Source organism: Sinohyriopsis cumingii, unplaced genomic scaffold (genome assembly GCF_028554795.1).
Source record: "Sinohyriopsis cumingii isolate HCF-2022 unplaced genomic scaffold, ASM2855479v2 utg002698l, whole genome shotgun sequence".
Taxonomy (NCBI): domain Eukaryota; kingdom Metazoa; phylum Mollusca; class Bivalvia; order Unionida; family Unionidae; genus Sinohyriopsis; species Sinohyriopsis cumingii.
In genome coordinates, this window is record NW_028316273.1 from 309,289 (window position 1) to 327,149 (window position 17,861).

The 17,861-nt window shown below is 33.1% G+C and overlaps 2 long non-coding RNA genes across 2 annotated transcripts; both read right to left on the reverse strand.

Annotated features, from left to right (window-relative positions):
• Positions 1-10,413: 10,413 nt before the first annotated feature.
• Positions 10,414-11,359, reverse strand: LOC149770112 (uncharacterized). Its single transcript, XR_016418945.1, has 2 exons — positions 11,050-11,359; positions 10,414-10,499 (listed from the first exon to the last, which is right to left on the reverse strand). It is a non-coding gene; the product is annotated as an uncharacterized LOC149770112 (long non-coding RNA).
• Positions 11,360-11,399: 40 nt separating this feature from the next.
• LOC149770113 (uncharacterized) lies at positions 11,400-15,348 on the reverse strand. The gene is made up of 2 exons (XR_016418947.1): positions 15,220-15,348; positions 11,400-13,323 (listed from the first exon to the last, which is right to left on the reverse strand). It is a non-coding gene; the product is annotated as an uncharacterized LOC149770113 (long non-coding RNA).
• Between the last annotated feature and the right edge of the window lie 2,513 nt (positions 15,349-17,861).

The window sequence follows — 17,861 nt, forward strand, 5'->3', positions numbered from 1 at the left end:
CAATTAGACAATAAAGAAATAATTTCGATGATGGGTCAAATATATCAGACCAAATAAAAGCCCCAAAACAGTTCTACTTGGACTTATACAAATGCAAAACTGCTCTGCTTAATGCTAATGATACTCAACAAAATCAAAATAGATTTTTTAAAACCACATTATTAAACTTAGTCAAGAGAAGAGAGAATCATGAGATGGTCTACTTACAATGAATGAATATATCATGTCTCTTACGGATGGAAAATAGGAAAATTCCTGGCTCAGAATGATTTGATGCAGAGTTCAATATTTCTTTTGGAAGACCATTGACGACTTTCTATACAGATCAAGAAATTAAGGATATACTACAGGAAAACTCTCAGATTTTCATTTTAAAGGAGTCATCACATGTCTGCCAAAAACAAAAAAAAGAAACAAGACAGAAGATATTAAAAAAATGTGAAAACTTTATCACTCATAAATAGGGACAAGGAGATAGTTTCGGGAGCTATTGCAGCTAGGATTAAAAAACGTTATCGCATCAATAATTACTGATGCTAAAACAGATTTATGAAAAGTAGATTCATTGGAGAAAATACAAGACTGTTATATGATATTTTGGATCAATTAGAGATATACAAACTAGATACGGTTTATTAGTTTAATAGACTTCGAAAAAGGCTTCGACTCAATGAACTGGAGCTTCGTAGAAAACACTTTGCAATATTTTAACTTCGGTAATTCTGTTTGCAAGTGGTTTAAGCCGTTTTGTAATACGTCTGAAAGTTGTAATATATTTATATTACAACTTTCAGACGTATTACAAAACGGCTTAAACCACTATGTCATCTTTTTTATACTTGAAAGATGATGTTGTCAATGGGATCCTCGTGCGCCTTATTTGTTTATTGTCGGTGTTGAGATTTTAGCTATAAATTTAAAGCAAAATGCGGATGTACGGGGACTCGTCTTTGATGTCGGTGAAAATAAATTAGGTCAGTATCCCGATTCTCAACATTCTCTTAAAGCAATTATGAATATCTTGCAAGAGTTTTTTATTATCTGGACTAAATTTAACATAACAGAAAGAAATACTATTTGAATTGGAAACAAGAAATTTTTCAATGAAAGAATATACTTGATGTGGAAATAAACTGGTCTTCTTCCAAACTTACACTTTCTTGTTTCTCTAGACTTACAACAAATGGAGGAAATTAATTATTGGAAGAAACTAACAAAGCCAGAAATAATTCTGACAAGCTGAAGTCAAAGGCATCTATCATTATAAGGTAAAGTAATTGTTGTAAAACCTCTTGTTCTGCCCATATTTATACATCATTTTTCAGCACTTCCAAATCCATCAACGAAATTGAAGCGGAACTAAATCGTAACTTATTTAAGTTTGTAGGTGGTGGAAAAGCAGAGAGAATTAAGCGTAAAATACCAGTATCCCTGGAGAATGAGGGAGGATTAAATATGATATTAATTTATTCCTTCATTAGGTAATTTAAGAAACGATGGGTTAAAAAAGAACTGGAAAACGATAAAGGAGCGTGGCATAACCTACAGCTATACTCATAAATATGAACGATATGAAGAATCTAGCGAAGATAAAATTTGAAGAAATTTGGAAGCTCATTAAAAATAACTTTTTGAGAGATGTCAGTTTGGCAGAATCGAATTGGAAAGAGGCTCCGCAAAATCCAAATGAATATTTATCCTTGATTTTTTATATAAAAATTTTGTTCCATGGAGAAAGTTCCGTCAATACAAATCATGAAATGATGCCTGCATTGAAATTCTTAATGATGTAGTTCATGATTAAGGTAATTTAACACCTTTTGAAATATAAAAAAACGGATGCGACAATTTTTTGAAATACTTTTTATTAATATCTAAATTCCAAAATTCTGGAAAGATTCAACCAAACACCATTTCGCTCACAACACGTTTTATAAGCACGGGGATAAAATTATGAACTTGCAAAAACAAAACTCACTGAAGTTTGTTTACAAAGATTATTATTTTTAAAAAATGATACAAAGCTGATAACTTTTTATTATAAATTAGTGCATAGAATAATTGTCACAAATAACGATTTCAAAACAATTAACATATTATATGACGACAAATGCACTCTCTGTAAGAGTGAAAACGAAAGTATTGAACCTCTATTCGACCACTGCAATATTACTTCAAAGTTTTGGTACTCTTTTACTCAACGTTTCGAACGTTGTTATCAAAATATTGTAAATTTGGCCCAAGCAGAAATAGTTTTAGGAAGTGAACAATTGGACATTTTGTATAATTTCTTGCTTATTTTGGCTAAATATTATATTTACACTTGCACATTCAACATGCAAAATCCTTCCACTTATGTTTTTAAGCAAACAGTTGAAGCGCATAAGAACACTGAAAAATATTCTGCTAAGGTAAACAAGAGAAAGGACCACTTTCTTGAAAAATGGGCCTCAACAATGAACTTGCAACTTGTACAATGCGGAGAAAACAGGAACTAACACGAAGTTTATGTCACAAAATACTTGTGTCTAATTTTTTAGTGTTAAAAGAGATTACATACAATATTCATGTGTGCATGCGTGTGTGTCTTTCCTTTTAAGTGCATTATATATTGTTCTTAGATTAATTGATAACCAGAAATGTTTTAATTGACCTTGTGATGGTGTTCCCCGACCCAGTGGTCAATTTATTACTGGGATAATAAAAATAAACATTATGTTTGTGAGTCACGCTAGCGTGAATTTACGTCATGCTGTCATGCATTTATGTCATGCTGTCATGAATTTATGTCATACTGTTATGAACTACTGTCATAATGTGAGGTCATACTGTCTTGCATTACGACCCCTTTTTCAACGTAATTATGCAATATATAATATCTTCCAATAAGACGTGATATACATTTCAGTGGGTCTGAAAGAAAAACAGTGTTACATGGACGGTATGCCACTTCTACATAAAATAAAAGGTCGTTGACAGATCATCCACGCCGATGAACCACTATTCAGAAATATTTTGAATATAGTATTGATCCATGCAATTAAGCAGATATAAAAATTCATGTTTCCTCTGCAAATATTTATAGATTACTGAATTTGTATTGGAAAATATGAGCAATTAAGGACACATCACCAAATAAATTAATTATAAATATACATCAGACAGAATGGAAGGTGCTATCGCTGGATTATATAGGAGGATGCTTAATAATAGTTGTCTATATTTATAATTCTCTATAATTAACCCATTACACCTTGATTTCTTTCATATGAATCCGGAATGAGTGTGTAGGTAGATGAGATATGGAAATAGAATTTAGCAATCTTTATTTCCAGACTCGTTGCAATCGTTTTGATCAATTTGTAACGCCTGGCTGCCTGATAAGAATATGCATTTGACGATCTGTTTTATCTACTGCTTTACATGAATAAAGTGACTACAACCGGCTATTATGCTTGCTACGCCTATGCATGACACACCATACCTTTTTAATTAAAATTTATTCCGCCGCATTGCGTTGGGTCTCATCGGCCTAGAAAGCAAACATTCCGGCGTCTACTTTGGCCCTCTCAGGTAGACCGCCATGATTTATAACATTATTTCAAGGTCGGCAAGGGTCACTTAGGCTGGATTCTCATGGAAACCTTGTGCATGAATGGGGAGGGCAAGCATATCCTATTTTGGGATCGTGTGAAAGATCCTGCTCGAACCAAGATATGCTTGCTCTCTACCCGCCTCCCTCTATCCACTGTCGTCTGCTCTACGATTAACCAAGCGTCATAATTGGCGTTAAAGGACACACGGTACTAATTATATGGAAAAATGGGAACCAGCATGGAAATGGGTGAACCTAACATAGAGTATATTTGGGTTTGGCTGACCAGGTTTGGTTAATGATGTAAGTTATATTTTAGGAAAAAGAATCTTTTGAGAGCTTATCCTAGTTGTAACTGAAAAAAGTAGAGACATTGTTTGAATTGATGGAATTTCAGTCCTTTAACAGTCTTGAGTTGGAACATACATTACTATAATTAGCACCTGACTCTTTGGTACGGAATTGAAAGCACATGGTTCAAACACATGCAGGTTCAGAAAATGACGCGGCTCATACCCTTTCGTCCTCACATTAGCTGACATCCAGGTTTCATCTATACTGATAAATATACGTTTGATGATGAGCACTCAGAAATTTTAAGTTATTGAATTTTTAGTATCATGTTGTTTGCATAGGTTTACTATGGGAACTGAATTAGTACCGTGAGTCGTATAGACAGCTACAGCAATACAGTGACTCCACATATGCAAGTGCACTTAACTTTACTATAAATGCAATCATATGGTTCTATTTGTGGAAAACAAGCAAAATTAATACTTTTTGTAAACCACAGAATGACTTTCAGTGGGATATTAAACACATATTCAGAGATATCAACATTTGACAAGAATGGGGGAGGGGTAACAGAGTGTTGATTTGACTATGTTAGGTGGAGTGGTTTGCACTTTAGCTTATATCCAAGCAATATATATATATATATATATATATATATATATATATATATATATATATATATATATATATATATATATATATATATATATATATAACATTTATATAATTAACCATTTATAGAGAATTTATAGTAAGCAATATTATATTTCCTAGTTTTACTATGAACCATAATGCTTCAGATATGATCATTAAGGTCCTTTACACCATGTTTAAAGGTGATGACCTCTCATAACTTTGCATCCCACTAATTTCTTTCAGCGATTGTTTTTAAACTTCATATTTTACATTTTAATGGACTTATGTCTACCTTAATTTAGTTGTAATTATATGTCTTCTGAGAGGAACTTTAGGTAATTTCTGCCATTTAAATATCTTTTTCTGTAATTATACATGTACATATATATTGTCACCTTGACCTTTTACTCATTAATTACATAATAAGACAAGGCTGGTAATATATTTCAGCATGAAATTGAGGAGTGATGAATGGTGATATTAAAAACGATTACTCTAGACAGCTTTATTTTAATATTTGTTTCCGATTTTAAAAAAATAAAGCTCAAGTATTTAAATATTGCCTGAAATGCACCATTGCTCTTTAAGTGAACATGAACTTGCAATATAATTTAATATTCACTAATGTAATCTTTGACAAACAGAACTATGCACATTGCTTACTTATGTATTGAACTACTATTCCTAAGGCTGTCAAGAAAATCAAGGGTGGATATATTATAGGACACACGGTACTAATTTTATGGAAAAATGGGAACCAGCATGGAAATGGGTGAACCTAACATAGATTATATTTGGGTTTGGCTGACCAGAATTGGTTAATAATGTAAGTTATAGTTTAGGAAAAAGAATCTTTTGAGAGCTTATCCTAGTTGCAACTGAAACAAAATAAGAGACAATGTTTTATTGATGGAATTTCCGTCCTTTAACAGTCTTGAGTTTAGAACACTCATTACTAAAATTAGCACCTGACTCTTTGGTACGGAATTGAAAGCATATGGTTCAAACACATGCAGGTTCAGAAAATGCCGCGGCTCATACCCTTTCGTCTACACATTAGCTGACATCCAGGTTTCATCTATACTGATAAATATAGGCTTGATAATGAGCACTCAGAAATTCTAAGTTATTGAATTTTTAGTATCATGTTGTTTGCATAGGTTTACTATGGAAACTGAATTAGTACCTTGAGTCCTATAGTCATACCTGCTACACTGTGCCTGTCTGTTCGCCAGTGACGACCTATCCAGTTTTACCCTGACCGCCAAACAGTAATATGACATGAATCCAAATTAATCCTTATAAAGGTCTATGAAAGTCCTAAATAAATGAAAACTGTTTTATAAATTCAAAAGCCAGAAATGTACTGGTCTTCCAAGAACCATGATGTCATCAACCGTAACCCAAACCCTATCAAAGTTCCAGGATAATATTAAAATCCAAAATGAACACTTTCTATTTCCACTAAACATTCACAAAAAATTCCTCTTCAGTAATTTCAATCACTATTAATCAATCACATCTGCAGATTTAGATGAGGAACACAAGAAGAGAGATTGACTCCAAAATCGGAATGAATCTGATTGCTTAATTCTTTCCTTATAAACACCATCTACTGCGACTGTATTTCACAATAGACCACACGTGACAGAATGCACTACACATTTTCCATGAACATTGCCTGTAAGATTATTATTAATAATTGTCAACACATACGTAATTATCTATTTGTAGATCTTATGCAATTTTCATTCTTGACAGAGGTCACATACACAAATTTATATTCTATATAATTTATAAATATAAACAAATTTTGCAAAAATAAAATAATGTACCAGGAGTTACAGCTGGTGATAAGGTCTAGGACATTCATATGTCTGGCACTAAGATCTGGTAAGAGCATATGGAAGTCTGGGGCTAGGGACAAGAAAGTATATACATATGGTGCTAATGTTTAGGAATACAATCTGGTGCTAAGGTCCTGGTAGTACAACCATCTGGTGCTAAGGACTAGGAAGTGTATTCGCCTGCTGTTAAGGTTCTTATAAGTATATTCATCTGTTGCTTGAGTTAGTGAAGTACATATGACTGGTTCTAAGATCCAGGACTAGATACCTCTTTTTCTGCATATACGTCTGGTGCTATGGTTTAGGAAGTACATAAGTCTGGTGCTAGAGTCTAGGAAGTATGTACTTCTGGTGCTAAGGTCTAGGAAATACATAAGTCTGGTGCTAGGGTCTAAGAAGTATATACGTCGGGTGGTAAGGTCTAGGAAGTATATACGTTGGGTGGTAATGTCTAGGAAGTATATACGTCGGGTGCTAAGGTCTAGGAGGTATATACGTCTGGTGCTAGGGTCTAGGAAGTATATACATCTGGTGCTAAGGTCTAGGATGTAGATATGTCTGGTGTTAAGGTCTATGAAATATATATGTCTGGCGCTAGGATCTAGGAAGTATAAACATCTGGTGCTAAGGTCTAGGAAATAGATATGTCTGGTGCTAGGGTCTAGGAAGTATATATGTCTGGTGCTAGGGTCTAGGAAGTATAAACATCTGGTGCTAAGGTCTAGGAAATAGATATGTCTGGTGCTAAGGTCTAGGACGTATATACATCGGGTGCTAAGTTCTAGGAAGTATATACGTCGGGTGCTAAGGTCTAGGAAGTATATACGTCGGGTGCTAAGGTCTAGGAATAATATACATCTGGTGCTAGGGTCTAGGAAGTATGTTCGTCTGGTGCTAAGGTCTAGAAAATGCATAAGTCTGGTGCTAAGGTCTAGGAAGTATATATATATGGTGCTAAAGTCTAGGAAGTAGATATATATGGTGCTAAGGTCTAGGAAGCATATACGTCTGGTGCTAAGGTCTAGGAATTATAGACATCTGGTGCTTAGATCTAGGAAGTATATATGTCTGGTGCTAGGGTCAAGGAAGTATATACGTCGGTTGCTAAGGTCTAGGAAGTAGAAATGTCTGGTGCTAAGGTCTAGGAATTAGATATGTCTGGTGCTAAGATCTAAGAAGTATATACGTCTGGTGCTAGTGTCTAGGAAATATGTACGTCTGGTGCAAATGTCTAGGAAATATATAAGTCTGGTGTTAGGGTCTAGGAAGTATATACGTCGGGTCTTAAGGTCTATGAAGTATATGCGTCTGGTGCTAGGGTCTAGGAAGTATATACATATGGTGCTAAGGTTTAGGAGGTAGATATGTCTGGTTCTATGGTCTAGCAAGCACATATGTCTGGTGCTAAGGTCTAGGAAGTATGTACATCTGGGGCTAGGGTCTAGGTAGTAGATATGCCTGGTGCTATGGTCTAGGAAGTATATAGTCTGGTGCTAAGGTCTAGGAAGTGTATCCATCGCGTGCTAGGGTCTAGGAAGTATATACGTTTGGTGCTAAGGTCTAGGATGTATGTACATTTGGTGTTAGAGCCAGTGGAGTACATTTCTGTTGCTAAGGTCTAGGAACTACATATGTATGGTCCTTGAGTTAGTGAAGTATATTTGCCTGGATTGAAGTTCCAGAAATTAGTTATTTCTGGTTCTGGTGCTAATGTCTAGGAAGTGCATTATTAATTTTAAAAATGCCTGGACTCCCATTGAAACAGAGGTGTTGATCCTTACCAGCTAATAAAATCACTATCTTACCGATTAATATCGCTACTAGATAGCCTTGTATCAGATTAGAAGATTTTATAATTGCTGACAAAGAATACAGTTTTGATTGTGTTCAGATTTGTTAAAGTGTTAGACACTACTTAGGTAGCAGCAAACCTTGGTTTGTTAGTGTTTTGAAACCATAATGTCCATTTTTCTCCTTTTGTTAGTGTTTTGAAACCATAATGTCCATTTTTCTCCTTTTGTTAGTGTTTTTAAACCACAGTGTCCATTTTTCTCCTTTTGTTAGTGTTTTTAAACCACAATGTCCATTTTTCTCCTTTTGTTAGTGTTTTTAAACCACAATGTCCATTTTTCTCCTTTTGTTAGTGTTTTGAAACCACAATGTCCATTTTTCTCCTTTTGTTAGTGTTTTTAAACCAGAATGTCCATTTTTCTCCTTTTGTTAGTGTTTTGAAACCATAATGTCCATTTTTCTCCTTTTGTTAGTGTTTTGAAACCAGAATGTCCAGTTTTCTCCTTTTGTTAGTGTTTTGAAACCATAATGTCCATTTTTCTCCTTTTGTTAGTGTTTTTAAACCAGAATGTCCAGTTTTCTCCTTATGTTAGTGTTTTTAAACCACAATGTCCATTTTTCTCCTTTTGTTAGTGTTTTTAAACCATAATGTCCATTTTTCTCCTTTTGTTAGTGTTTTTAAACCAGAATGTCCAGTTTTCTCCTTATGTTAGTTTTTTTTAAACCACAATGTCCATTTTTCTCCTTTTGTTAGTGTTTTTAAACCAGAATGTCCATTTTTCTCCTTTTGTTAGTGTTTTGAAACCACAATGTCCATTTTTCTCCTTTTGTTAGTGTTTTGAAACCATAATGTCCATTTTTCTCCTTTTGTTAGTGTTTTGAAACCATAATGTCCATTTTTCTCCTTTTGTTAGTGTTTTGAAACCATAATGTCCATTTTTCTCCTTTTGTTAGTGTTTTTAAACCAGAATGTCCAGTTTTCTCCTTATGTTAGTGTTTTTAAACCACAATGTCCATTTTTCTCCTTTTGTTAGTGTTTTTAAACCATAATGTCCAGTTTTCTCCTTTTGTTAGTGTTTTTAAACCAGAATGTCCATTTTTCTCCTTTTGTTAGTGTATTTAAACCATAATGTCCATTTTTCTCCTGATGATAGTGTTTTTAAACCATAATGTCCAGTTTTCTCCTTTTTAGTGTTCACATCTCTTCTAATGACTAATAGCTGTGGAAGAGTTGAATAGATGTCATAATCCACATCCGTAGAGATTGATCAGGCTCTCGGTGGTTTTGGGATCTGTCAGATCTATATCCCTCAGAAGGTCGCCTTCACTTACGATAAAATATTAATTGTTAGAAAGTGAAAACTGAAAAAATCTGGTGCCTACGCCCCACATTTGCTGGGGTGGGTGAGTGCGTGTCTAGTTACAATTGCAATCATCAGAGGGAATTTACGTGGTTGGTACATTTCTTCTACTAATCACTTTATTTTGTTAGTGAGAAGTTTATATACTCCCTTGGTCATCAGTGCAGCAGGTATTACTACATGTTATATAATGTGAGAATCATATTGATGAATCCTATTACTGCAGCATCCGGGTTTTGAATGATACCATTGTCTTGCAGCAAGGATTTGGCTAAAATGATGGATAAAACAATTAAAGATGACTGTGTTTGAAATAACGGTACATATATAAACAAAGAAATGACTAGGAGACATGTTTGAATTTTAATTTAAATTTAAACTACAAATGCTTAGTTTTCTATATTGTAGAGCATAAGACTGAATGAGAGATTTTTCCACTATGTTTGGAATATTATAAACAAGCGGATATAATTGGATTGGGTCATACAAAAATATCCATATCTCCAATGACTCTAATGTTGGGTCCAAAGAGGGCATAAACTGAACTTTGGTATATTTTATAATGCTTCTGGAAGTCTTCCCTTTTTTGACGATTTTATTAAAGGTTTTGTTTAAATATTGTTACTGTTGATAAGAACCATCTATATTCTATTTTGATTTATAGTGGTCATGATGCAAGTTGACCACGTTTATGACGTATTCAGTAAAATGCTATGGTAAGTCATTAGAGGAAAATAAATATGCCTGGTGCTAAGGTAAAGCTATGTGTCAGGTGATAGGGTGAAGGGTCAGGAAAGGATATTTGTCTGGTGCTAAGTTCAGGGATTATAAAATTGTGTGAATACATTTCAAGATCATTTTAATGGGCATAAATGAATGATGAATAAAATTCACTGGATTAATTTTATTCCAATTTTACATTGTAATTAACCCATACCATTGTTGTTGTTGGTCCTATTTTGGTCAAGGGTTATCCTGAAATATATGAATTTGATAAACATTATAGTCATTAGTAAACTAAAGAAAGGAACATTAAACTGTGTTATGTCTTTCTCCCTGTCATTCTCAAGCCACTCTCTTATTTATTATAACAATATAAAATATGCAAGAATAAAAATAATCAATCATACTAATATTCTTGGACAGAAGGGGTAGAATATGTAGAATAATTATCAGTGGTTTGAACATAAAATACAATTTTGTACAGACCTTTATATTGCTATAAAACATATCCATTTTAATTGTACATAACACCATGTCACTTGGAAACCAAGTAATCATAAAACAGAGTAATACTGAACTGAAAAGAGCATAAATATGATTTCCTGATGAGCAGGTGTAAAAAAAAATTGCATGTGGTATACAATGTTATGACTCAACAATATAAGTATGAGGCATTTGCAAAGAAAGACAGTAAAGCTCTCATAAAAGAATACATCAACAGCAGGAAAATGTAATTTGTGAAAATATAGACCTGCACCTGAAAGCATTAGCAGACAGCAAAACAGATAAACATAAGACATACCTGGATGGGAATCAAGGGAACAACATGCCCGACCTCATCCCCAGCTATGTTTATCCACAGAATATGAACTGGATCATTAGGAATGGTCTGCTGCTGGTGAATGCACTCATTATATCCTTTAAGTTTGTTAATTGAGTGCATTTGGATCCTCTGATTCAGGAAGCCTGCCAGAAAACCTACCTGAATGGGCCTCATGAAAAAATATTAACATAATTTAACAGGAGACTGGTCTGTTTTGTTATTAGTATTTGACAGCAATACATACATACATACATACATACATACATACATACATACATTAACACACACACACACATACATACATACATACATACATACATTAACACACACACACACACACACATACATACATACATACATACATAGTAAAGATTATACCTGTATAATTAAACATGTTCATTTGACTGCAGCATGCAAAGGCATGATAATATATGTCATTCAACAATCAACTACAAATGAATGCATCTACAAACAGCAAAACAGATAAGTATAAGATATACCCGGATGAGAATCACTGGAACAACATGCACCTTTATCCCCCTCCTGGATATGATTTGGATCATTAGGAATGGTCTGATGCTTGCAAGTAGAAGGGTGAATGCTCTCGTTATACCATTTAAGGTTGTTAATTGAGTGCATTTGTATCCTCTGATCCAGGTAGCCAGCCAGAAAGCCTACTTCAATGGGCCCAATGAAAAATATTAATATCATTTAACAATAGACTGGTCTTTTTTGTTATTAGTATTTGACAGCAATACATACATACAGACAGACAGACAGACAGAATACATACATACATACATACATACATAGTAAAGATTATACAACTATAATTAAACATGCTCATTTGACTGCATGTTAAGGCATGATCATCTATGATATTCAACTGCTTTAAAATTTATACCAGGTAACTGGTTATCTTGGATGTCAAAAGCTAGTTACTGAATATTAATTTCAGCAGAATTAGAAACTGATATATGTACTAATAGCATATGAGATGTTATTTGATATGTCTTAATGAAAACACATTTGAAAATTGACCTGTTACTCTATATTTTTTGTGACACTAAGCATTAATTTATAAATAAAATGAATACCCTCAAAACGAAACAAATGTTATACCATATTAATATACATCTTTACACCTATGAAATCATCAGTGAATGGAAACCTTTTCAAAATAAAAAATACTTTTGGTTTATATTTTTAAGTGTGTTACTGTATCAACAAGAGTGTAAAGATTGTAAAAATTGTGTAGATTTATGTTACATTATGAAGTAAATATACTTTAGGGATTCTATTCATAAAAAAATTAATAATGAAAGAAACTGAAAGCAATAAAATTCAAAAAGTGGCACTATTAATCATAATCAAAATATGTAAAACAAAAGCATGAAAAGGCACACAATGAACAACAGAGGCATAAACTGACAAAATGGAAAGACAGAAAAGGGAAATGATCAGTCACTTTCATAATGAATCATAATAGTCAAATTTATTAGTTTCTTGTTTTCTTGAGATGCTAATTTTATCAGGAAAGGAAATTGGGGGGGGGGGGGCTTACAATGTATGTATGAACAAAAAGACTGCAAAGGAAATTATTACAGAATTATTGTGCCTGTATACTCTGCGACCTTATAAAATATGTCCAAAATCACAATACTTACTAATTTTTTATTTTTAATTAACAAGAAAGCAGCATAATAAAGATTAGGAAAAATAAAATCGCAGAGCAATTATTATACCATTCAAGTTACAAGGTTATATAATGAATGGAATTAAATAAAATTTTAGTTCCAAACCTAAAAATTAGGCATGTTTGTATTCCTGACAATTTTTCTTTAACCTTGAAAACTGTTCTGACATAATTCAACTGAGACACACAAATATATACCCAGGTTCACCATGCTATTACTATTTCACATTTCACAAGTTACAGCCACAATAAGAAAGAAATAAAAAAAAATCCTTGTAATGTTGACAATTTTGGTATCACCCTCTGGAAAAATGTAGGAGTCAAGACACTTGTTGCTAGCTACATCAAACACTAGTACGTAACCACACCCAACCACTCTCCAGCACACCTGAATAACATTTGGGTTTTGCTGTTAATATGGCCTCTTCTTGCAATATGAATTTTAACAATTCTTCTGGACTGTCGGCATCTGAACATTTCTGCCACACTAATTCTGGGCAGAAGCTCTCAAGCAGCATCCTTACATCATCAACTGTTGAGAAACCTTCTGAGATGAGCTAAGCAACAAAGGAAGAAAGATAAAATACATTAGTATATATGTATCTAATGACAAAACTTATAATAAATACTTAGTTATATTAATTGATCACTGTGATAAAAAATTGCATCAAGAACATGTTTCCTTCACAAAAAAAATGAATGCAATGTGCCACAGATATAGAAAGTGAAGTGTTACTCAATACAATGGCTTGTTAAAAGGCAACAGACAAAGATGAGCAGAGCATAAACTGGATGATATGTATTATAAACTCTGTCAATTAAAATATGACAAGTGCTTGTATTTGAACAAGGTTAACATTAAACAATTAGTGACTTCACTTATGGTTGATGTCCTCGATGAAAACAATTTTCTTTCCCGAGTTGACAAATCATTGTACAACAAAAAGTATATCATTTTGTTACACAGTGTAAATTTTCAAGTTCTTTTTGTGTTACTGAAACATGATGCATACACACTTAACAAAAACATCATGTACAACAGTCAGAGGTCTGATTTTCCTATGCCAATATTATCTGGGATTCGAAATTTTGGAGTAAAAAATGTTTCTTTGATGATGCTAGTCTCATCATAATACAGTCCTACCCATTTATGTTGAAATCCTCGCACCCGAGGAAATATTGTCGACATAGGTGGATGTCGAGATAAGTGTTGGGGGGTCTGAAAAAAAAGATTACAAGTTAAATTAATTAGTAAGGGGTGACCTGTCGTCAGTGAACAGCATTTACACTTTGAGAAAACAAACAATGGAAATTTTGAGTACATGAAGACAAAACCAGTGTGAAATACACTTATATATTGACAAATTACATTTTGGTTACCTTTGTGTAAATAAATCCACAATAAACTATTGCATCGGTCACATCCTGATATGAAAAGCATTCACTACGATATTCAATGTCAATATTAAATGTAGGCATTAGCACATGGTTGCATAGTTGTTATTTACATGCTTCAAGTACATGTATTTAAATTGGCCTAGATTTTGATCAGTTTGTTCCCATCTTATTGAGGCTACCAGGGAAATGAAAACCTGTCAGCAAGTTGGTTTAAACAGTACATGTATTTAGTTACAGAAGTCATAATGAAAAATAAATTAAAGAGAAAAAGAGATAAGTGGCTGATATGATTAATGAAGGCATAATATTGTATACATTGACACATGCTAAAGTTAAAAAGGAAACAGTCACAGCACAATAAACTTGTTTTAATCAGCGATCACTTAGGAAATAGCAAGAATCAATCAGATTTCATTGCTTTTATTTAAGTCGCCAAGAAAGGCCAACTTTATAGAACCGAAAAAAAGCCTGATTTTTTATCTGACCGTGACATTAAAGCCTGGCGGCAAGATCAACTAATAGCTGAATAAAGTACAGGTCAGAACTGCCTGCTTGACGACATAAATGATTAGGCGGGAAAATTAAACCCTGACACCAAGATCAACTAATTGTTGAACAAAGTATAGGTCGGAACTAGCAGCTTGTCGACATAAATGATTAGAAAACAATGGATTTGTTCAAGCTGGGACCAAGGGCTTCTGTCGACATGTACGTTTATTTTTTTTATCTCGACGTCGACATCAGCTTGACAATTTTGGTAGTAATAGTAGGCCAAGGGACCGGGACTTTGCTTTTTTGTCAAAATAGGCGGCTTGTCGACATAAGTGATGTCTATATAAGTGGGTAGGACTGTACCTGTATGTATACCTTCTAATTCCTGATAAACTCCAAACAAATAATATTCTCCTTACGTATACTCTTTATGAATATTTGTATGTTCTGAGCAACATTTAACAAAACAACAATTACAATTTGTAATAATTTATACAACAAATATAAATAATTATAAAAAAATAACAAATACCAAACAAGATCATCAATATAATTTCTCATACCTTTCTTAAATTATGTTCAAGATGTAATGCTGCATGTGTTGCAGCCGCTATTCTTAACCCCTGAGCCATCTGGCTCATATTGCCCGTCCACAGGTATGACAACGAAGAAAATAAACAATCGCCCTTTGTCAGTCTGTATCCTGGAATGAATCCAGGAATATGGACATTTCTGAAATGAATGAAATCATTATAGAAGGGAAAATTATTGGAAGCAGGCAAGTATTTTCAAGTGTTTGACATGTCAAGCATCACAAAATGAATGTTGCTTTTCATACAAAGAGAAACTATCAGACCTTGGGTTACCTAATTAACCAACATACTACGGCTGTTGCAACCAAGTTGAGAGAAATTTTATCTGCTTGATATCTAACTAAACATTTTTACATCTGGATTAATTATACTTTTATTAAATACCTCAGTGGTCTTAATAATTAGCACAGAATATCTTTATCAACTATCAGTTCCAATAATCCTCTCTGGACAATACTGCACTTGTAAGGGAAGAAACCTTGAAGCCAGTAAAAGATTCTTGTGCACTAAAAAGATCATTGTTTTTTAATTCAGCAACCATACTGAACATTAAAGACAATAGCTTCTTAGCTTTACTGCCAAACATGTTAAATTACAATAAATGTATTCAACAGTTTTACAACCACTGCTTTGTTAGAATATTACATTTCATAGCATCCTAAAAATGTGATAAAATACATGTCCCATGAAAAGTTGTGAATTGACAGCTTGGACTTCAAAGATGTCTTGCTTAGATTATATTTCAATTTTTAATTTGACTTTGAAGATGAAACTGTCAAAAAACCACACTGAACAGACACTATATGACAGAGTAACATTATATATAATAATAACTAAAAACAATAAAGTAATTAAGCTATCAATCTTTGCAACTCAAAGACTTTTATGAAGTCTTATTTCCAAACCATTGTCATATGAATATGGTTACATGTGTGGCATGGCAACTGGGTTCTTGTAAGAAGTATTACCTGATATCAATACAACATTGTCATTCAAAAACATCCAGAACTATTATTATTATTATTATTATTATTATAACAATCTCCTAGTTCTGATATTGTGCTTGTCTAGATTAAGGGCTGTTATCTTCAAACATAGATGGTACCATGTGAAGAATGTTTAAAAATTATGCCAGGGTACTTTCATTACTCAAAATTTCGGATGAATATGGTACAAAAACTAAATTGCATCCTGCTAACTCCTACGTACTGAATGTGACTTCCTTGAATCCCATGTATGTTTCACTGGAATAGCTGTAACAAGTAACGATAACCTTTAGCAAGAAATAATACTTTCTATAAAATAATACTGTAAACAAATAACTTACACACAGGTATCATGATCAAAGTTAATCCTCAGTCTTTCAGGAACCTTTGGCAGTATTGTGGCAATCAGCTGGGACAAATTCAAAAAAACTTCCAAAGTGGTTGATGCCAACATCAATCCAATTTCAGCATAGTTCTTATGCTGAGAAAAAAAATGAAATCCTTAATAAAAAAAAAGTAATTAAATATAACCAAAGCCTATTAAACTGACATATTTTCATTTTTACTTTAAGAAATAATTATCAAAATTGGGTACATTGCACTTAACAATAAGTAAGCAACCGTATTTTAAGTATCTGACAGTTACGATATCTTAATATTTTGTAATGGCATGACATGAGCTTGAACATCATTGTAACTGTCCATTATTTTCTGGCACCATACCGTTACAAAAAAGTTATAAAGTACAAAAAATACATTTATCAAAGTATGGCTTCAATAAGAAAATGTGAAATAAAAAACCTTAAATTGTAAAACAAGTGAAAAAAATGTCCAAATGATAAAATCAGAACAGATATATATAGATGAAAACAAGTATATATAATTTCCTTTGTTCATTGGTTTTAGCTTAGTTATAATCACCTACCACAAAAATTGTCATATAAAACGCAACAAGGATAAAAAAAACAAAATGCACAAAAATCAGTTATTTCAGTCACCAATATATACTTTCAAACCTGATTTTCACCAGGAAGTCTTGTGTTTCAAACCAAATGGGAGTTCTTCAGTAACACTGATGCAATATTTGTATGGGCAACTCTGTATTTTTTCTGATGACTGGAACGATGTAGTTCATTGTCTTCAATAAACTCCAAATAATTCAGAAAATTTTCCTAACTTTGTTATTGCATTCTTATGAATGCTTGTCCCTTTAACTTTGTTTAATTATGTTTGAGAAATATAAAACAAGACATTGAAAATATTCTATGTAAACGACAGTGTTTGTACCTTTTTATGTACGGGTAGTGAACCTCATCCCATCACTGAAAATTGACTTCTCCAGGAACAGGAAAAGGAAAGTGAACAAGATGACAGTACTAAGGACTTCTGTGTGATAATCAAGTTAGAAATGCTAAATTCATTCATGAATGAAATGAAAAAGTATTGCAAAATTTTATATCCTTGATGATTTTCAACTTTGTGGAAGATTGCAACAAGGGTATAAAGTACAAGGGGAAAGGCGAGTATTAATTGCTCGTTATAACTGTTTTATAATGCACTATAGTAATCATCTTACATTGAATTGCAATTTTATATTACAAACATGTAATCTTTTGTCCTGGGTCG